The sequence below is a fragment of the Marmota marmota genome, unplaced genomic scaffold (assembly GCF_001458135.2).
Source record: "Marmota marmota marmota unplaced genomic scaffold, marMar, whole genome shotgun sequence".
Lineage (NCBI taxonomy): Eukaryota > Metazoa > Chordata > Mammalia > Rodentia > Sciuridae > Marmota > Marmota marmota.
Window position 1 is genome coordinate 40,370,689 of NW_026000093.1, and position 15,161 is coordinate 40,385,849.

Below are 15,161 nucleotides of genomic sequence, written 5' to 3' on the forward strand. Positions count from 1 at the left end.
GTTCCGCCTACCTGGCAGGCGCGGGGGGTGGGGGGCGGCTCTGCCCCTCAGCAGGCCTCTGGGCCTGCTCTGTGGGTGGTCACAGTTCCGTCTACATTGCCGGCGCAGGGGGAGGGGGCGGCTCTGCCTCTCAGCAGGCCGCTGCGCCTGTTCTGCCGGTGGGTCGCAGGCCCGCCTACCTTGCAGGAGTGCTTGGAAGCTCTGTCCCTCCGCGGGCCACTGGGCCTTTTCTGTTGGTGGTCACAGTTCCGCCTACCTGGCAGGCGCGGGGGGTGGGGGTGGCTCTGCCCCTCAGCAGGCCGTTGGGCCTGCTCTGTGGGTGGTCACAGTTCGACAATCATTATTACCCTCTCTTCAAAATTGAGACAGTTGAGATTCAGAAGATAAGAAATTCACCCAACTTGAGTAGTAATTTCATGGTGGACCCTTAATTTAAATTCATTTCTAACTCTATAAAGCCTGTGATCTTCACCTGCTCAACAAAATAAAACAAATGAACTTCTGTAAAGAGAAAATTACTACCTCATTCCCCAATCCTCAGTATATAAGCCTTTTGAAATATCTTATTTTTATTTTCTGGAAAAGTCAGTCATTTTTTCTTTCTTTATTAAAAAGTCAATATTATAGTCTGGCTAGTGAATAGCTTTTGAAAGACATGAAATGGGAGGCTGAATCAGGACATCCACTAATGTCCACATCCTAATCTCAGGAATATGTTAAAATCACATTACATGGCAAAGGGACTTTACAGATATGATAAAATATACATTTCCTCTGTTTTGAGACAGAAGATTATCTAATGGGAGGGGAGGGGAAGGAAAGGAGGGATAGGAAGGGCAGCAGAATAAAATAGACACTAGTATCGCTGTATGTATATATGTGACTGTATAACCAATGTGATTCTGCAACCTGTACACTCGGAAAAATGAGAAATTATACCCCATTTGATTCAAATGTATGATATGTCAAGATCATTGTACTGTCATGTGTAACTAATAAAAAAAGAAGAAGAATGTAAAGGGTATGAAATGTAATGTGGGTTATATCCCTAGGTGATATGCCAGGGACTTTGTGAGACACGTTCTAAGGACTGGGAAGGAGTAGAACATATGGGTATGGGCAATGGATCATTGCAGGGAGGGGCACAACCAGAAGAAAGACACAAAGGTGGTACCATGGAAATGTCTGTTCCCCCTGCCCCCACTAAAGTTCATATAATGAATTCTATCCCTCAACGTGATGATAGTTGGACATGAAGCCTTTGGGAAGTGATAAGGTCATAAGGATGGAGCCCTCGCAATTAGGGCCTTTTCTGTCGGTGGTCACAGTTCCGCCTACCTGGCAGGCGCGGGGGGTGGGGGGCGGCTCTGCCCCTCAGCAGGCCGCTGGGCCTGTTCTGTGGGTGGTCATAGTTCCATCTACCTTGCCGGCGCAGGGGGAGGGGGCGGCATTAGTGCCCTATAAAAGGGACACTAGAAAGCTCTGTCACTCTTTATCCCCATGTAAGAACTCAGCAAGAAGATATCCTCTGAACCAAGAAATGGGCCCTTACCAGTCACTCAATCTGCTGGTCCCTTGGTTTTGGACTTCTCAATCTCCAGAACTATGAGATAAATACATTTGTTGTTTAAGCCACTCAGTCTATGGTATTTTTATGATAGCAGCTCAAATAGACCAAGGCAGGTTGGAAAGCATGGAACATACATCACAGAGAAAGCCATCCACACGGCTGGAGTGAGGTCAGCTCAAGTAACTGAAGGTAATGGTAGAAAGGTGGTTTGTTGACAAGTCATATACTGAACCTAGGCTTTGGGATTTGTTATCGGGGAAATCATAGGCCAACCACTGGCCAAACAATATAGTCAACAACACTTCCTGAACATTCATTTCCTCCTGGAGGAAACCCCTCTGGTTGCAGACTAGTTGGGAAAAATAGGACATATGAATACAGATGAAGTAGAATTCTTATAAGTAATCAATTAATCTATTCAAATTAACATCAAGCATTAAATATCCTATTGGAAAAAATAAGCCCTTTTAAATAATGAGTGTCAAACATCTGAAACAAGAAACAAGTAAACAGAGTAGTATTCTAAAAACATCTGTTATTTCTGAAGTATATCACCTCTGTTATTTATTTCAAAAGTAAACAGTGTTCTTTGGCAAGGGCCCAGGCTTTTGAGTCAGAGGACACAAAACCTCCTGCCCTCTAGGGGTTGATAATCCAGTAGGGGAGTGTGATAAACTATATGATTGTTCACACTATCGGCTTTCCTTCCTCCCATGGGAGTATACCACAGCTACCCTTGAGTCTTGTTTTGCTGATGAAACATAGGCAGAAACAACGCTTGTAGGCAGAAGCATTAAAGCCAGATGTGTGTTTTGCTGTGATTTCTCTTTTTCCTCTGCTGTGAGCCCAGCAAGATCCCAGAGAGAAAGGGGGGCTGCTGTCCACCCACTGAAAAGGATCAGAATCATGGCCAACTTAGGACACACATGCAACAGGAGCAAGAAGTAAACCTTTGTTCTTGTGAGCCACTAAGGGAGTAAGGGTGCTTGTTACTACAGGGTAACAAGCTGACTGATAACAGCAAGCTAAGATGAGAGTGTGCATGACAGTAAGATAAGGTCAGGTTTATACAGAAATGGATTTCGAAAGAGAAGGAAATCTTTTGACTTAATCACACCAGTTAAAATACATATTCTTTATTTAAATTTATTTATTTGTTTGTTTGTTTTTACCTGGGATTGAACTCAGGAGTGTTTAATCACAGAGACACATCCCCAGCCTTTTTGATATTTAATATTGAGACAAGGCCTCGCTAAGTAGCTGAGGCTGGCTTTGAACTTGTGATCATCCTATCTCAGTCTCCTGAACCACTGGGATTCAACAGCTTTTTTGTCTTGTTTTGATATAGCATGGAGTACAACAAAGACCTGACAATTAACTAATCAGCTGACCTCATGCTCTCCCTTGCCCCTGAGTGAAATCCTCAGTCCTATGAATTCCAAAGATTGATTGTCAAGTACCAGGTGAAGTGCTGACAGGCTAATGTAGTGAGTCAGCCACCTACTTGCTGAGCATCCACACACTCACTGTGACAGCACCACCAGAAACACAGACACTGAAGAAGAGTCCTGCCCTCAGGAGCTTGGTGTCTGGTGAAAGCACAGATCAAAGCCACACAACCACAGAGGTACAGGGGCTACCACAGTGTATTAGGGAGCAGGTAAGAGAGAGGTCAGCAGGAGGCTGGTGATGGAAAGGTGGAGATGAGGGGTCAGGATGAGGTGAAATCTGAATTTGATGCTGAAAAAAGAAGACCACGCAGGTCTTGCAGAAACATAGAGTGGGACATCTGCAAGGATTTAGACAGAGTGAGACAGGAGGTGCAACCACAGAGAAGAGCAAGGTCAAGAACAAAGCCAAAAACCATGGCAAGAAATTTAGATTTTATTCTACCAGCCATTGGATGTTACTGAAAGCTTTTGAAGTGTGGAACAGCATGATGAGATTGGCATTAGGGAAAGATTTATCTGGCATGCCATAAAGGAAGGGTCTGACAGAGGCTGGCCACTCTTGAATCAGTGAATTTGGTTAAAAAACGCTTGCCATAATTCCAATGGGAAATCGTGGGGTTTGAACTGAGAGGGTATGTTTACTGCTCTGTAATCTGGAGCAAATAGCGCTTCTCAAGGCATTTAGGAAGAGAATTGGCTCAGAGTTAGTGAGCTACAAAGCCAGCAAGGAAGTATTGGAAGCTTTCCTGATTCTGCTCTGCCTTATTAAAGAACTTTTGAATTTTTTTATTCATATTGTATTTTTTTGTAATTAAGTTTCAAACTCATAATTTGATAACTTTTAAAAACATTCACTCAACTGATGTGATTCTGCAATTTGTATTTGGGGTAAAAATGGGAGTTCATAACTCACTTGAATCAAATGTATGAAAGATGATATGTCATGAGCTTTGTAATGTTTTGAACAACCAATAAAAAAAAATTCAAAAAATAAATAAATAAATAAATAAAAACATTCACTCATTTCTTCTTCCAAGGCCACTTTCTCCATTCACACAGGCATGTAAGTGTGTTTCTAACAAGTGCTTGTTTATTCATGCAGTCATTCTACAAATGTTGCTTGTGGACCCATTACGTGTACGCACCGTGCTAGGCGTTTGATACATCAAATAAAATAATGACCCTCCTTCATGGAACTGGCAGTGTAATGGACAGACACATGATAACACATAATAAATAATTACAAAATGCAAGTCTCTAGAAACAAAAAGCACTGAATGCCGAGCTCTAGAATAGCAGCACAAGAAATGCTCTAGAAGGCTCATCCAGGAAGTCAGTCCACTGAGACGAGAGTATAAACATATTTGCAAGTAGCTTTTATCAGTATCATTTGAGAGGAGAAGTATTGATATATCTAGGCTATGCCATTATCCTCAAACATTAGCATTTAAATGCAAGGTTATATTCTTTAAACAGCAAGAGAGGCTTACAACTGCAGGGGTCAGGGGAGGTTGGGAATGGGGACCTTGACCTATATATAGATAAATCTGTTTTCCATCTGGAGCTTAGTAAGACCCAGGAAAGCCCCAAGAGGTCTCTGGGAGAGGCTCATTGGAGCCTTCAGTTTTGATTTAGCCCCCCAAGTAGATCTGGCTTGAGGTTACAAGTAGACTGGACCTAGTTAAGTTGGTACACTTAAGGCTGAGTTCTGAAGTTGTATTGACTTGTACAACCATGGTTCCTTTCCATAATACCAAGACAAAATTCTTAATGATTCTTTTAGAAATATCACCAGTTGGCCGAATGCTGTGGTGCCCGCCTGTAATCCCAGTGGCTCAGGGGACTGAGTCAGGATCGAGAGTTCAAAGTCCACCTCAGCAAAAGCAAGGCACTGAGTAATTAAGTAAGACCCTATCTCTAAATAAAATACAAAATAGGACTGGGGATGTAGCTCAGTGGTCAAGTGTGCCCTGCGTTCAATCCCTGGTACCTGCACACACACCCCCGCAAATGTCACCAGTGGAAGAAATATTAAGATGGTTCTGTTTTAGTTAAGATTTCTCCCAGTGGATAACTTGAAGATTAAAATCCTCAGGTCACTCACACACCAGCTCTAGCATCCGGCCATTTTGAAGTAGCTTTTCCACTGAGTGGCTCTTGTCACTGGTCTGTAAGATAGCTAAGCACAGTTCCAATGAATTCTGCTGAAGTGGGGGCTTTTCTGCAGACTGTGAAGTCAGCAGACAATTAGGTTCTATCCACCTGTCCACAACCAGCAGGTCAATAATCACTTTCAGCTACCAGCCAAGAAGGCTGAGTTTAAACCATTGGCCAATAGGTAAAAGACCCTCTACTTCATCTTGGCTTTTCACGCCACCCTCTCATCTGTCACAATTTTCCAACTCCAAACAATTTGATGAAAAATATTTGATTAAGTGCAAGATTTACAAGGTCCCACACAGAGACAAGTCATAATTCAACATAAGCCTCTTCTAGAAAAGAGGCTAGAATATGAACCAAATTCTTTTCTTTCTTATGTACCCCTCTACACACACACACACACACACACACACACACACACCCCACACATGGTATTTGGCAACTTGTCACTCAGAAATGACAATTAGTCATTTGGGCATTTGGCAGACATAATGGGACATTGCCAATGGCAGTCATCAAAAAATCGTCTTCCTTTATGGTTATTAATCAAAATTTTATTTCCTATTGAATAACCCCAGGAAAAGGTTATCACATACTTTAGTCTGTACTTATTTTACCACTAACAGGAGATTCCTTTCTCTGCCCTCCTCAGCAGTGCGGAATCACCATCCTTCTCAAGACCTCTTTGGGTTCCTTGACCAGAAGAGACGTCTGGCTCTGTCATCCATGATGGATGGCACATTTAATTGCACTATGCAGCTATTCAAAAAGCATTCAGAAGTAATCATTTAGCATTAATATCCCAGGGCAATCCAAGGTCACAGTACATTAAAAACTAATTCACGGCGGTTCAAGAATGCATTTTTCATATATGGAGTAACATAATTCTTTTATGATAAAAGTGATAGTGGTGTTACAGAGTGATGTGATGAGATACAAGATATTCTGAGTATCCATCATTGGACCTATTGTACAAATGGCAAAGTCAGACCTTTGTTCTTCTCATAACTCAACACACCAATAATCTGTATTAAACGCTACTGGCCATGTTAACCTTTTATATGACTGACCATGCTTTAAGAAGCAACAGCCCTAATTTGTTATCATAGCATTCATCATTAAATGCAAGCATTTAATGTTTGTTGAGACCATTTCACTCTCAAATTATATTATCTGTTATTTTCCCTGGCTATTCTAACACCCAAAATTATAATATCTCTATTGGTCACAGTATTTTTAGTAAAAAATTGTGTGTGTGTGTATATAGCCTATCATTCCTTCCAGGAATGCTATAGGAGACCAAATTACTACAACTTGCATGAAACACCTATCATGCTGAAATAATAGTATTCCAAGACAACAGGTTCTATAGATGATGGAGAATGGGAAGGCTCTAGTCTCCAGAGCCAATCACCTCCCAGACCCCTCAGCCTTAGCTACCCTGTGCCCCCATCCAGAGGCAATTTCAGCCCTCGGGAAGTACTGTCAGGTTTGTTAAGATGCTAAACTCTGCACTCTGAGAGATCAGGTGCCATTACCATCCCACCCACTTTTTGTTCCTTATTTCTTTATATTTCACATCTCAAAATCTATTTTCCTAATCAGTCCAAAATCTGAAGTTTTGTCCCGTACAGAGCACCATTTGAGATGATTAACAAGTGCTATCACAACCCTGTGTTCTGGGCGCCGTTCTGGGTGCTGGGTGTGAGTTCAGGTTGGGTATACTTGGAACGGAGACAGGCATTGAACCACAAGACACAAATAAAACACAAAATTTGGCCAGTGATAACAGAAAGCTGGAACAGGCTTTGACTTGTGACTAATTGTGAACGAATGAGGCAGATGTTCAGGAAATGAGTCCAGAAGCAAGGACATCTGTCCTTTCCCTCAGTCTCCAGAATGGCCCTTCGAGTACACACACAGAACACATGTCCATGGCTCACCACGTGAGCCACCTTCTCCAGACCCCCGAGAAGTTCTGGCACTTTCAGGGAAAGGAAGATCCCAGAGGACTTGCAGAATAAGAGGAAAGCATGGGATGTGGGAAAGCCCCAAGGTGAGCAAAGGGATAGATCACTTAAAGTATTAGAAATCTTCATTTTCAGACAATTTTTAACACAGAAAGACACCTTTGGATGAATTAGTAAAACCAGTTTTATTTATTGCAAATACTTTTAAAAGTATTACCATTTAAAAGTAAAAAGCTATTTATAATCATGCACCTGATTATCAGCTTTCCTAACTGTGGTCCATGAATCCACAGGCCAGTGGAACCTGGGGGATTCTTCAAACACAGAAACAAGGTGCCTTGGCATCTCAGTCCCTTGGAGCTGAAGACTAAGGCATTTCTCCCTCCCTCCCTGTCCTTCTTTATTTCACTCTATTCTCTTTCTTTCATACAATTCCTCGTGAATGTAAGACTTTGAGGACTAGAAAAATTATGCCAAATTCATGAAGGAAGAAGTTAGAATAAATGGAATGAACTATGGCTGGTTACCTAAAAATCTCTCCAAGGAGGCACCGCTACATTAAATAAGTATCTTGCATTGCTTTGAAGGAGTCAGCCTCTCCACTACAGATCCTTGAGAAAGTCAGTTATATTGACTGATAAGGACAGAATCATATAAATCTAAGATTAGCACTGATTGAAGTCTGCATTTTAGCATTTCTCTTTTGAAGAATATCTTAAATGTGCATACCCTGACCTTTCCTGCCTTCGTGTCAACCGTCGGACTTGGTAGACAAATCATGTTTTTCTTTTCTGGTCTCTGCGTTGAACAGAGCAAAGGAAAAAGGGCTTCCTAATAAAATTAATTCCTTCTAAAATGAAGTAATCCCTCTATGATTTCCTCAGGCACGTTGATTGTCAATCTCACCCTCATCAATAGCATCATCAACATCTGCACATCTGTATCCCCAGCAAATGATGCAGAGAGGCAAATAAAGGTAAATTGGATAAAAAAATGTCAATCCTGAGTTCTAGTGTCTGTCCCTCTCAAGTTTTAAATTATTTGAACACTCTAGGCATTGTGTATTTCAGAAGAAAGTATTGGGCAACCTCTCTCTGTGTTCCTTCCAGAATTAATTTTCTCTGATTTTTATTCTGATTTAGAATATTACCCAAAGAGAAAGTCTATCCTCTTGGCCAGAGCTGATCATGGAGAAATTGATCCAGAGACTAACTCCTAAAGAATCAGAGAATATTGTTAGTTTTTCTTTACTGATTCAGAAACTGAAGTACTGAATGGTTAAGTTACTTCCCCAAGATCAACAAGTGTAGAAGGGAGAGGACCAGTCATCAAACTCTGATTCTGATATGGTTGAGCAGAGCTTTTGGGATCAAATTTGGATTTTAATTTTGGTTCCACAACTTGCTGTGTGATTTCAGGCAAGTTTCTTTCACCCTCTGAACATTGATTTTTCTCATCAATGTGAATGGGAATAATATAATACCTACAACTCAGGACTGCCATGATTTACACATGTGAGAAACACCTGGTTAGTGCTTCACACATCATAGGTGCTCAGCAAGTATTAGTTTCTTTTCTTTCTTTCTTTCTTTTTTTTTTTCCTTCACTACTCCAGAATGCCCGTGGTATGCCAAAGGGAAGGGATGGGTTTGATCTAACACTGAATAGCTGTTAGCAACCTTTGTTAGTCACAGTGTCTAGTTGCACGGATTTTAATCTCTGTGTCCTACTGCCCTCTTCTGGATATCAAATATCAGATCTATTTGTGAATCCTGCTTATTGGTCCCATCTAAATGAGCAAACCCTTAGTGTGGCTCAATAATGTCAGCTCCTGGGGTACAGTGGAAGCAACTATTGGCTGTAACAAGTGGACACTTAGAGCAGGAACAGGAACTAGGGATGGTAACATGATTACTAGCTGCCATATCTGTAGGTCTAAGCTTTGATGGAATGACAGCAGGGATCCTTTCCTGTGCACAGCAGGTAGTCTAACTCTGATTGAGCAGTCCAACTTAGTCATAAATACCTTCCAGACAAAGATACACAGTGAAGAGTAGCCCAAAAGACACTTTGATGTGGGTGGGGAAAGGAATCCCAACCTAGCTAATGTTAGTCAAACTCCCAACTATGTATTCAACCATTTGGTTTTAGCACGTATAGTTTTTTCTCCAAGATTTTAACTCTTTAATTATATTTATTCATAGAAATAGAATCCATCTGTTTCTAATTCATCTACACCATTTGCAACAAACTGCTGTTTCATACCAGGTTGATGTCCAAGAAGCTAAAGACATTCTTAAAAGTGTTCAGATATTTAGAAGTTTGTCTTAGGTAAGCATGGTGAAATGTATCAAATAAATTACAAAATATTTAAAAGTCCAAGTATCAAGTGTATTGAATGATAATTCATGGATATTTGAAATATTGGAGGGTAACATTCATTTCATTTTAGGAAAACAGTGAAATTCAAATTTCTTTCTAAAAATTATTGCAAAGAAATAATCTCTTGAGTTACCTGATGATTCACTAAAGGTATAAAATTCAAATTTTATTTTTTAAATCAATTTTGTATTTGTTCTTTTTAGATAACATGACAGTAGAGTGTATTTTGACATAGTATACCTACATGGAGTATAATTTATTCTAAATAGGATCCCAGTCTTGTGGCTGTACATGATGTAAAGATTCACTATGGTGTATTCATATATATATATGATGTATTTTATATACACATGGATAGTGTATTATATATATATATATATATATATATATATATAGAGAGAGAGAGAGAGAGAGAGAGAGAGAGAGTTATATCCAAATTTTATTTTTAAAAATAATTTAAAAACTAGAAAATACTTTAGACTGTTCAATTCTTGAGATTGATTTTTTTTTATTTAGTTGTGCTCAATGTCACTACATCTATAGGAAGAAAATTAATAACTCTTGGCTTAGAGTAGATAGATCCATTAGTGACTTGGGAGGATGGATGGATGTTCCAAAGAAGGAATACCTGAGGAATACCTTAAGATTTAAAAAATATAATATATATCTCATTGCTTCTATGATCTATACATTCCCAACACAAATTATTTAAGGAAAAACAGGAATAATAAGGAAATTACTTCTAACATTTATTTTTATGATCCTTATCATTTAAATTGATGTATATGTAAAAGCAAGATAAAAGAAAAAATTTCATGTCAAATTACATTTGAAATGCTCTAAAGAGAAGCTGTAAACATTCTGAAAATAAATTCCATGAAGTAAAGAATGATTTTATGTGTATATCAACCTTATTTGTGTTCATAAATTTCTATCATCACACATTGAATTTGTTAAAGCAGAATTTGCAAAGCAGTATTATTTATTGGAAAACACTAAAAGTGCCCTTGTTTCAATTTGAGGTTCATAAATGAGAAGTAATATTTCCAACTTCACCTAACAAAGGAAGAGGGATAGAGAAGTAGCCCACCTCAGAACTGAAATATACTGGACATCAGCTACGATCCCTTAGGAGCACACGCACACAATTCGTGTGCCCACACATTTATTCAGCAAATACTAATATCTTACAATCAGGTTTAAAAACCATTTTCTTACCTTAGAAGATGGAAAGACCTCCCATGTTCTTGGATAGGCAGAAGTAATATTGTCAAAATGGCCATACTACCAAAAGCATTATATAGATTTGATACAACTCCCATCAAAATGCCAAGGACACTCTTCCAGATCTAGGAAAAATAAAAACAGTCCTAAAAATGTATTAAGAAGAATAGAAGAATAGCCAAAGCAACACCAAACAAGAAGAGCAATAATGGAAGCATCACAGTTCCTAAGCTCAAATTGTACAGAGCTATAGTAACAAAAACAGCAGAAGACGGTCAATGGATTAGAAAAGAAGACACAGGAACAAACTCACATAGATACAGTCAATATTCATATGTAGAAGAATGAAACTAGATTTGTATCTCTCAAACACTGCATAAAAGTCAAACCAAAGTGGTTCAAAGATAGGAATTGGATCAGAAACTTTGTAGCTGCTAGAAGAAAATATAGGGTCAACACTCTACCATATTTGTGTAGAAACTAATTTCCTCCACAAGACCCCTAAAGCTCAAGAAATAAAACCAAGAATTAATAAGTAGGTTGGAATTAAATTAAAAAGCTTTTGCACAGCAAAAGAAACAATTAAGGGTACAAAGAGAGGGCCTATAGAATGGGAGAAAAATTTTGCCAGCTATTTCTCCAACAAGGAACCAATATCCAGAATATAAAAAGAAATAAAAACAACACACAAAAAAACCCCAAGTAGTCCAATCAATAAAAGGGCAAAAGAACTAAACAGACATTTCTTGAAAGAAGAAATACAAATGACCAACAAATATATGAAAAAATTGTTCAATATCTCTAGCAATCAGGGAAATGAAAATCAAAACTACATTGAGATTTCATTTCACTGCAGTTAGAATGGCAATCATCAAGAATATAAATAATAATAAATGCTGGTGAAGATGTGGGAAAAACTACAGCCATACATTGTTGGTGGGACTACAAATCAGCACAACCACTTTAGAAAGCAGTCCTCAAAAGACTAAGAATGGAACCACCATATGATCCAACCACCCTACTCCTTGGTATTTGCCCAAAAGAACTAAAGTCCTCATACCATTGTGATACAGCCATATCTATGTTTTTAGCAACACAATTCACAATAACCAAGTTATGAAGCCAGCCCCGGTGCCCATCAACAGATGAATGGATAAATAAAATGTGGTGTATATGTATATGTGTACTTATACAGATACAATAGAGTTTTATTCAGTCATAAAGAAGAATGAAACTTCAGCATTTGCTGGTAAATAGATGGAACTAGAGAACATCATGCTAAATGAAGTAAGCCAGACTCAGAAAATCACGGATCAAATGTTTTCTCAGATATGCAGAAGCCAGAGCAAAAACAAAGGAGGGGTGAGGTAGGTGCCATGAAAATGGAAGGGCCAGATATGGTAGCACATGCCTGTAATCCCAGCAGCTCAGGAGGCTGAGGCAGGAGGATTGCAAGTTCAAAGCCTGCCTCAGGAAAAGTGAGGCATTAAGCACCTCAGTGAGACAAAATAGGGCTGGGGATGTGGCTGAGTGGTTGAGTGCCCCTGAGTTCAATCCCCAGGACCAAAAAACAAAACAAAACAAAACAAAAACAAAAAAAGAAAAGAAAAGAAAAAACAATGGAAGGGAGATCAGTGAAGTTGAGGAAGGGGATAGAGTGAGTGAATGGGAAAAATGAGTAAATGCAGAATGAAGTTGACCAAATTGTGCTATGTAAATTTCACATTTATGTACATCTATAAAGCACCAATTTAAAAAACAATAAAAACAAAAAGAAGGAAGACCAGTAAAGTAGAGGAAGAGGACCATAGAGAGGGAAAGAGGAAGTAATGGCGACTGAAATGGAACAAAATATATTCCATGCATGTTTGATTATGTAAAAACGAACCCCACTATTATGAGTAACCATAATGCACTAATGAAAACATTTCTTAAAAACAAAAATTTCTTAACAAATGTCCAACATGCTCCAACAGAATGAATGGTCTATGTCTCTGCTTCTCTGAACCTATTTTTTCAGTCTTCTATTATTGCCATTAATACATGATATTACAATGATTATGTATATGCCTGCCATTTATCTAGATTATAAACTCAACCAAAGTGTGAGTTCTATGTCTTAGGTATATTTTTTTATCCCCAGCAGTTAACCTGATACCTGTAAAATAGTCAATACTGTTTATTGGAACTTCAATAAATATTGTTACAAACATGGAGAATCTGTTTGAAATTTTCCAATTGTTTTTGTCTGTGTGCCCGACACCAAACTTCTGAGTCATCTGGCCTCCAAAACACTTCTAAGCCCACACACAGCAGCTACTTCTCAGTTAACTCAGGAGAAGCGCTAAGTGACTACAGATGGAATTCAGCCATAGGCTGAACAACAATTTGGTGGGAACTGAGACATCAAATGAATATTTGAAGTAGAAAGCCTCCAAGGTTCCTCTCCAGCATGACCTCCTGTGAGTCTTGTGTGGGATGGTTCTTTTCTCACCTCCTCATTTACCTGATTCTTCCTTTGTGAAACCTGCTGAGACAATGGTACTCAATTCCTGAATACCTAGAATGTTTTAAAATATGTAACTACTAAAGCTGAACTGTATTGGTGGGGTGGATCCTCGCTGCATAAACCCCCCGGGAAGTTTGGTTGTACTGTCTGGAATCTCTGGGAACTTCCTAAGTTCTAAGGGTGTTCACCATTTCTGTATGGTTTGGATATGTTTTGAGTGCGTCCCTCAGTTACATGTGCTGGAAACTGGGTCCACAGTGTGGCAGTGTTGAGGTGGTGGGACCTTAAAGATGTGGGGTCTAGGGCAAGGTAATAAGGTAATTAGGTCACAATGGCTCTATCCTAGAAGGGATTTTATGTATATTTATGGGACTAGATTAGTTCCCATGACAATGGTTTTGGTTTGGTTTGGGGGTTTTTTTGTTCGTTTGTTTTGTTTTGTTTTTGAGTATCAGGAATTGAACTCAGGGGCACTCAACCACTGAGCCACATCCCCAGCCCTATTTTGTAGTTTATTTAGAGACAGAGTCTCACTGAGTTGCTTAGAGCCTTGCTTTTGCTAAGGCCGGCTTTGAACTCTCAATCCTCTGCCTCAGCTTCCCAAGCTGCTAAGATTACAGGCATGCGCCTTAACACCCTGCGAGAATGGGTTTTAGAAGGGAGCCTGGCACCTCCCCTCGAATTCCTCTTTCACATGCATGACTCACTACTCTTGCACAGGCACCCAACCATGATGCCATCTGTCATGTTGTGATGCAAACAGAAGGCCTTCACCACAGGCCAAACAGATGGGGTCACCCAATATTGTAGGTTCACCCGCTAACTAAACTTTTTTTGTTTTAAGTTACCCAGCCTCAGGTATTTTATTATAGCCACACAAAATACAGTAATAAAATTTCTTACTGAATTTGACTCAGATACCACTCCACATTTTCCAGCTGGGGTTTATTCTCTCATTTACATTGCCGGAATATATTCATTCTCCTACCAGTTTTAGTTACAGCTCACAAGAGCCCTCCTATGTATGAGGCACTGTGCTAGACACTCTATATACATTGTGACATTATGCTCCTAAGAAGTAAGTACATTATGATTGCCATGTTACAAGATCAAGAAACTGAAACTAAGTAACTTTCCCAATTCCATCAGAAATTAATGAAGTCATAATTTAAACCCATATCCTTCTTTCTCCAATGTGTACACACTTAACCACCAAGCCAGTGCTTTCCAATCTTCACCATACACACTGTTCACTTGGGTATCATGGTTTTTAAACGTCCTGATTCTGTTCATTTGGGTGAGAAGCCTGAGATTTGAATTTCTAACAAGCTCCTAGAAGATGGATCTGCTACTCTGCTAATTACCCTAAGTAACAACTCACTCTGCTATCTGCCCCTTCCTACATTTCTTTTTTGCTGGCTTTCCTAATAATTAGTTCTTTCTGGCTCCATCCAAGATTTGGAGATGACCAAATAGATAATACGAGAGCATGGTGAGTGGATTAACTATTTCCAGCACATATACTCTAGCCCATGCAGTTACCTTCCTTATGACTCCAGAGTAGCTAGGTATGTTGATGTACCAGGCAAGCATCTTTAGTCCACTGAAGTATAGAAAGAATGTCTTGTAATTCATTTCCTCTCTGACCTGAACCCACCAGAATTTGAATTTAACAGTCAAAAGCAAAAATGTAAACAATGCAATGAGTTGTTTTATAACACACTATGCACAAATATCTGCTTCTTAAAAGCAGGATATTAAAAGGTAAGGTTTTATTCTAAGTCAAATAAGTATACCAAGACTCAGTGAAGGAAGATCAGGACAAGCAAATTTAATGACTTAATGTTGCCCAATATAAAATCATTCCAGTTGAATAACTTTTAATTCATTCTAAT

The 15,161-nt window shown here is 39.2% G+C and overlaps 1 long non-coding RNA gene across 2 annotated transcripts in view; it reads right to left on the minus strand.

Moving 5' to 3' along the window:
* The window catches only part of LOC125610510, a 38,366-nt gene that overhangs the window by 12,929 nt on the left and 10,276 nt on the right, over nt 1-15,161 (minus strand). For both annotated transcript variants that reach the window (XR_007340501.1, XR_007340500.1), the window contains exon 3: nt 10,752-10,882. This is a non-coding gene — a long non-coding RNA (uncharacterized LOC125610510). The remainder of the gene's footprint in view (nt 1-10,751; nt 10,883-15,161) is intronic.